Source organism: Lygodium microphyllum, chromosome 27, assembly GCF_053477565.2.
Source record: "Lygodium microphyllum isolate KBCC chromosome 27, Lygodium_microphyllum_v1.1.10, whole genome shotgun sequence".
NCBI lineage: Eukaryota > Viridiplantae > Streptophyta > Polypodiopsida > Schizaeales > Lygodiaceae > Lygodium > Lygodium microphyllum.
Genome location: NC_141161.1, coordinates 64919533 through 64926593, shown reverse-complemented (window position 1 = coordinate 64926593; position 7061 = coordinate 64919533).

Sequence of the window (7061 nt, the reverse complement as noted above, 5' to 3'; positions counted from 1 at the left end):
CATCTTTCTTTTCAATAACAGGCTCCATTCAATGCATTCTTTTGATACTTTTCCTTAATCCTTTATGTTATTATGAGCTTATCAGCACTACAAAAGAAAATTTTCCACAGTGGGAGCATTCCTTCATGTTGTGGAGATTTAAGGAAATCTTCAAACTTCTTTCCTAATTTTGTGGATATTTTATGTAATTTTAAAAGCTTTCCTTAGATCAAAGCTCTTTTTTCTTGGTTTTGTCGATTTCTATGCTATTTATGAGTTGTCCGATGAAACGCGAAAAGAACATGCTTCAAGGAGGCCTCCTATCTTAAATTCGCATTTCACTGGACACAATGGACAACAAGTCCGGTGAAACGTGAAAAGAAGCAGCTGCAATGAGGCGCCTTGCTTGACACTCGCGTTTCACTAGACATGCTCGAGAAAAATTCAGCTGAAACGCGAAAACGACATGCAGCATGGATACCTCTTGTCTGGGACTCGCGTTTCACTGGACATGTTGGAGAAGAAGTAACATGTCTTTTTTTGGTAGATGGCTAGGACTAAGGCAACATCAAGAAAGGAGAAGATTGATCCTAGGGATTTAGCATTAAAGATTCATCGGTCTTCAAAGCCTCAGAAGCTCTCTAGAAAGTCAAAGCCAAAGAGAAAGTTTTCTCAAAATGTCAGGTGCCTAAGGAGATTAGGAACCAGTAAAGGCTCTTGAAAATGCAATTCCAAAGTTATCTTTTCAGAGGCTTGTCAGGGAAATTTGTGACAAATATAGTTTGGATAGTTTCAGATGGACAAGAATAGCTCTTAATTGTATATAAGAAGCCACAGAGGATTTTTTAGTTGAGTTTTTTCAAGATGCCTATATTTGTGTTGCTCATGCTCATAGGCTCACACTCATGGACAAGGACATGGTAATTCTTAGGAGACTAAGATATAGATTTTCAAAGGTCCTTGAGCCAATTCCCCTCACTGATGTGAAGACATTTAATATCCTTAATGTGCCCCTAGCTAGGAGAAAGAAAGATGATTCTGGTCTCAGGGTTGAGGATGTCACCTATGAGAAGGATACAAGGCAACATGAAAAAGAGGAGAAAGCTAAAGAGGAACATGCAGATAAATGGAGAGAGTATAGGAGGCAAAGGGTTGAAGAAAGGGAAACAGAGCAACTAGAGTTCTTTGAAAATGAGCTAGCTACCCTTCTTGAAGCAGCTAATCCAAAAGGATTCAGTGTGCTTTATTTCTTACCCGGTGACTTAGGCAAAAGAACTGAGGTTATCTCCTTTGATGTTGTATGTGTTCAGATTCTTAAGGATAAAAGAAGAGAAGTAAATGACAGTATTATTCTTGTTGGCCTAAGATATATCCATCCATAATTACTTATACTTTTTGATATTTTTTTAACAATAAGTTTTTTCTTGTTTATACTCACTATTTCTATGCCTTTTCTAGGTATATAATGCATGAGTTTCCTTTGGATATACAACAAAAAATTGAGGTTCTTGATCCATCTATCTCATTCTTTATGAGGAACGAGCTTGATGCAAGTTTTATTGAGCACTGGCTCAATCTGTTTGACTTCGATACTTTGGAGCTCCTTATAATTCCATATAATGAAAAGTAAGTGATTCAATATTCTATTAGAGTTTTTGAGATTTTATCCTACTAATTTGTTGAGATATGATTGCTTTTAGTTCTAATTGGAGCTTGATTGCAATAGACCTTGTGGATAAGCAATGCTTTTTAATCAACTATATGAAAAGAAGCCATGGAAATGCTAAATTGTAAGTCATATTATCCAAGGGCTCCTTGATATTTCAATTTTTTTAATAAGTACTCTAAATTTTAATATATTTTATATATAGAGGTGCCAAAAGATTAATTGAAGAGCTAGAGAAAAGACCCCCTATGCCGTCTGATTTGCTTGCAACAATGCAATATAGACAAGTTGCAGTAAGTTATTCATTAAAATAATTGAAAAATGAGTTTATTCTATGAACTACCATCCGTCCTCTTTATAGTTTTACTTTGTGTTGGTGGTTGCAGTGTCCCCATCAGGATGATAGCCATTCTTGTGGCTGGAGGGTGATTGCAAATGCTAGAAGAATGGTTAACTTTATTTATCTTAATGATGATAAACATGTAAAGGTAATATGAAAGATGCTAAACTTTAAGATAGATATTAATTGCAAATAGTCCATTGATGATAAAAATATAGTCTATTGTAAGAACAATAATTAACTAAAACTCTTTTTTCTATAAATGTGTGACAATTTTCGAAGGATTGCTATACATCTGAGCATGTTTGGTACGTCACAACAAAGCTCTTGAAGTATATAATGGTCAATTGTATACAACCAACAACAGAGATTGGTGGGGATTTGCACCATGAAGGAGATGCGGTGCCTATAACCACGGAAGGCGAAGCCACAGCTTCAACACCTTCTATACCCAAGACATCAAAGAAAGGCAAAAGGACTCCTAGAAAGGATAGTTCTCCAAAAAAGAAATAGCTTTGCCATATCGCCTTGTAAGCCTTCGTATATAGAAATTTGTCCTTCAGCCCTTGTATATCTCATAGAGATGGCAGATAGACATCTGCTACAAAATTTGTACATATATTTTATATTGATAGTAAAGATATCTTTTCTTGAATGTCCTTGCAGTGTATATTATTTTCTCTTCTTTTCGATATCTGCAAAAAATAAATTACAAATGTTTGTTAGTTAGAAAGTGAGATTTTGATATACATCTAAGTAGATCTAATATGATGTGAAAACTTACTCGTTTTTTGTCAAGTTGGAATACAAAGAAGCATGGTAGTTCAATGTCTTCATTTTGTAAATCCATCCTCACTTGATGTAGCGTACATGATTTTCTGATCTTTAAGATTGCAATAATATCCTCGTTGAACCAAATATCAAGATCCACTATAGGATCTATGCTGAAATCATTAAGATTTTGGTCTAAAGCAACTAGACTACTACCAACAAAATGCCATTGACTATAGTAAAAGCTAAGGATAAAATTTTGAGTAGCAATCATATATTTACAAGCTATAGAGTCTTGATCTATCTTACATATAATTTTTCCTTCTGTCCTTGTATCCCATCCTTCATCAACAAATTGTATGATATGATCATATGTTAGTCTCTTCACTGAAAGCATGGTTTTTGTTATTCTTATCTCCATATTAGAGAAGAAATCAATAAATATATTAAGAGGCATAAATAAAGTAACTTTGCTTAGCCTACTTGAGATATTAGATTTTAGTGCTTTCTGGATCTCAGAAAATATCTTACATCTATAGCCCTCACTAGTAGTTGGACTTGGCAAAGGCAATTCAAAGATTGAAAAATCTGGCAAAGGAAGGAGTTTTATTGATCCCCATTGGCAACGCCGCATAGGAATAACATAAGAATGGTCATAAAAGAATATTCCATTCTCTGCAAGCTCTGTCTTCTTTCTACCTCTATACATTTCTTCTCCAATTGAACCATGTATAACATCAATAACATCAATAATAGATTCCACTGGTTGCCATTCCTCAAGATTAGAGGGATAGACATCTACAAGACAAACAAATATTATAATGGAAAAACCTAAACCATGTTTAAGAAAGGAAAAACTTTAAGAATCAAATTCTTACAATTTGGTCTATGCATTGGAAGCTTTGAAGATCCAGGTTTCAAACACAGCTCTCTATGCATGAACACATGTTGTACTAGTACCTAAAGAGAGAGTGTGGGTGAGGGTGAGGGCGAGGGGAGAGGAAATGAGAGAGGGAGAGCAAGAGAGAAAAGAAAATGAGAGAGGGAGAGGAGAGAGAAAAAGAGAGAAAGATCATTAAACCTAATGGGGAAAGAGAGAAAGAGAGGGCCAGGGTGAGGGAGGGAGAGAAAATGAGAGAGGGAGAGAAAGAGAGAAAGGGAAATGAGAGAGGGAGAGGAGAGAGAAAAAAATGAGAGAGGGAGGAGAGAGAAAAAGAGAAAAAAATCATTAAATCTAATAGAGAAAGATTGCATACGAGGGACAGGGTGAGGGAGGGATAGGAAATGAGAGAGGAAGAGAAAGAGAGAAAGGTAAATGAGAGAAAGAGAGGAGACAGAAAAAAATGAGAAAGAGAGGAGAGAGAAAAAGAGAGAAAAATCATTAAACCTAATAGGAAAAGAGAGAAAGAGAGGGTCAGGGTGAGGGAGGGAGAGGAAATGAGAGAGGAAGAGAAAGAGAGAAAGGGAAATAAGAGAGAGAGAGAAGAGAGAAAAAGAAATGAGTGAGAGAGAGAGGAGAGAGAAAAAGAGAAAAATCATTAAGCCTAATAGGGAAAGAGAGAAAGAGAGGTACTATAAGATATATGCCTTATACCGATGTTAAAAGCGACGAAAATGCAAATAACAAAATTTGCCCCCGTCGTTGCAAAAAGCATCGTTATTGGAGACGCCGTAGAACAATCGGTATCAGCATCGATATTGGCGTCGGTATCAGTGTCACAAATATCGACGCCAATACCAACGTTGATAGCGACGGTTTGCGATGAAAATAACGATGCCAATAACGACGGGAGCAGTAAAACTTGCAACGCTAATAGCGAAGGTAACAAGGATTTTTTTTTTGTATACTATATACAATGCGCTTGCAAACAAAAACAAAGTATACTGAAATCATAACACTGATACATGAAATAAATACATGATGGCATAATAAGCGATAAATACAATCATGATAAGATATCACTAATACATAGAAAATGTCTACATAGATCAGGTGACCCAAAAATAAAGGTGTATGAGCTCCAGGGGCAAGCTACATATCCTCGCCCTCTTAAAGCTCGTCCCGCCGCAAAGGAGCATCGAACGGACTCTGCAAAAAAAGAAACAACACGTTAGTCCACCATACAATAATGCATTCTAATTAAACATGGTAACTATGGACAAAAAAGATGAGTGACTTACAGGGCTGCCATATCTATACAATCGGTAGATCAATGAAGTGAGACCATACCTCTCTGCATATCGAGTCTCAAGGCCAGTCGGATTGCAATTTGTAACGGAGTGCAGCAAAGAAAATAAAATGCTAACGGTTAGAAATATGATTGTCAATATAAAGGATATTGCAAAAAAATAAACAAGCAAAATAGAAAAAAAACTTACAAAGTCCTCCAAATATGTCCTGTGGCCGCCACTCCCAAGATGATGGACCACTCCAGCCTCAAGTCATGCCCTCGCCGCCTCGCGCTGCTGACTCCAATATCTTGAAAAATCTGTAGCCTCCTCCCTCAGTCGATGCCAGTCGTCTGCATCTAACTACTCAGGCTTTGCAGCCCCACTCTTGATTGCCTTGCATGCATCGGATCGTCTGTGTGACATATATGCATGCATGCAATCCATCATCCAGCCCGTAGAAAATCTATCTACTGAGGCTGGAACCGGAAACTCCTCATGCAAGGATGCTACTATGTAGTCCTTGCTCCCCTCCGGTTTATTTTTCCAATGATCTAAGACGTTGTGCCGAAAAACTTGTTGGCACAACTCTCATGCGAGCCATTACCCTCCTTCCCTCATCATTCATGATGATGGCTCATGACCTATGATCGACTAGATATCCATATCCCCCTAGAGTTTCCCTAAGATGGATCCTCTCCCATCTGCGTCCACACTCCTGGGCATATCCAGGAGACCCCTGTGCAATTGGTGTACCGACCGGGGTAATATCTCTCGGACCCATAGGGATACCACCTGTGCTGACAGCTGAGCAAAAGCTAGAGTAACTGGAGTAGATGTCTCCACAGGTGTAACAAATCCCTGAGGTGACGTAACTCTAGCTGAACGACGAGATGGAGACACCGCGTCTGTCCCTCCACAGCATCCACCTGAGCTTGAGCCACGCTTCCTAGAAGGGCCACGAGAGCGAGGAGTCGCACTTATATCCCATGTTGACTGCGGGCTCACTGCATCCGTATCTCTGCAGCATCCCCCTGACCCCGAAGCACTCCCTCCCTCTGGCCCAAGTCTGGAGCGTCGAGCTCGTCTGCTCGAGACTGAAGCATCTGATCGCGCTGAAGTAGATCTAGCAGAGCGCCCTGACGAAGATCGAGACAGCTCTTGGTCTGCCATATCTTTGAATCTCCCGATCTGATCTAGAGACATGTGTATGAAGATATCCTGTAACTTCTCATCGCTCATCCCTCGACTCATCCTGAGAATGTCACCTGTACAGACAAAAAATGATGTTAGAATAAACAATTTAAATTATACAAAGCACAGTAATATAAATCCTAAAAAAAAAGATCTCACTTAAAATGCATATCTTATGTACCCTTATAAGCGATTGGTCAATGAATTAAGTAAGTGGATGCTCCAACTATGAAGTATCCTATGTTCCCATGTCAATCTCCTAATACAACCCCGCATACACTGGAAGGTCGATAGACATGTCACCACAAAAGGATGAGTCCACCTCATTCTTAAAGAATTCTTGGACTCATGTATTTCCATCATTGTTAGCCGATGCTGGCTCCAAGCTTTCGGTGGCCTCCATCCCTTGCAATATCGACCCCTCTATTTGCATATTATCTTCATCTATGCTTAGAACATCGCTTTGATCATATACTCTTGCACTTTGGGGAGTTGAAGGTATAACATACCACCATCGAGGTTGTCGGGGGTTTGGATAGAAGATTACCTGTTCACAAACATGTACAAGAGAGTTCAAATCATTGTGACATAAACCATGTCGTAATACAATTAGCAAACAAATGAGTCCATGCACCTGTTCACAATGGGCCGACAACACAAAGGTGTCATGCAAATCCGTCCATTTTTTTTTGGAATCTATTTTGAGAAATCAAGATGTACCTCGTCGAACTGTTGCTCCAGTTTCTCCAAGTACCCCTTTGAACCACTGCACATCGAATAGTATCATGGAGAAGCTACCGTAATCCACCGTAACAATACTTTGCAAGTTTCCAAAATACTCCATCTCATCCACAATCATGTTTGGATCCATTGCTTGTCGCCGGCTCTCTTGCTCGAACCTTACCATGATACCACAGTCCATTGTGGAGCGCATTTTTTCAA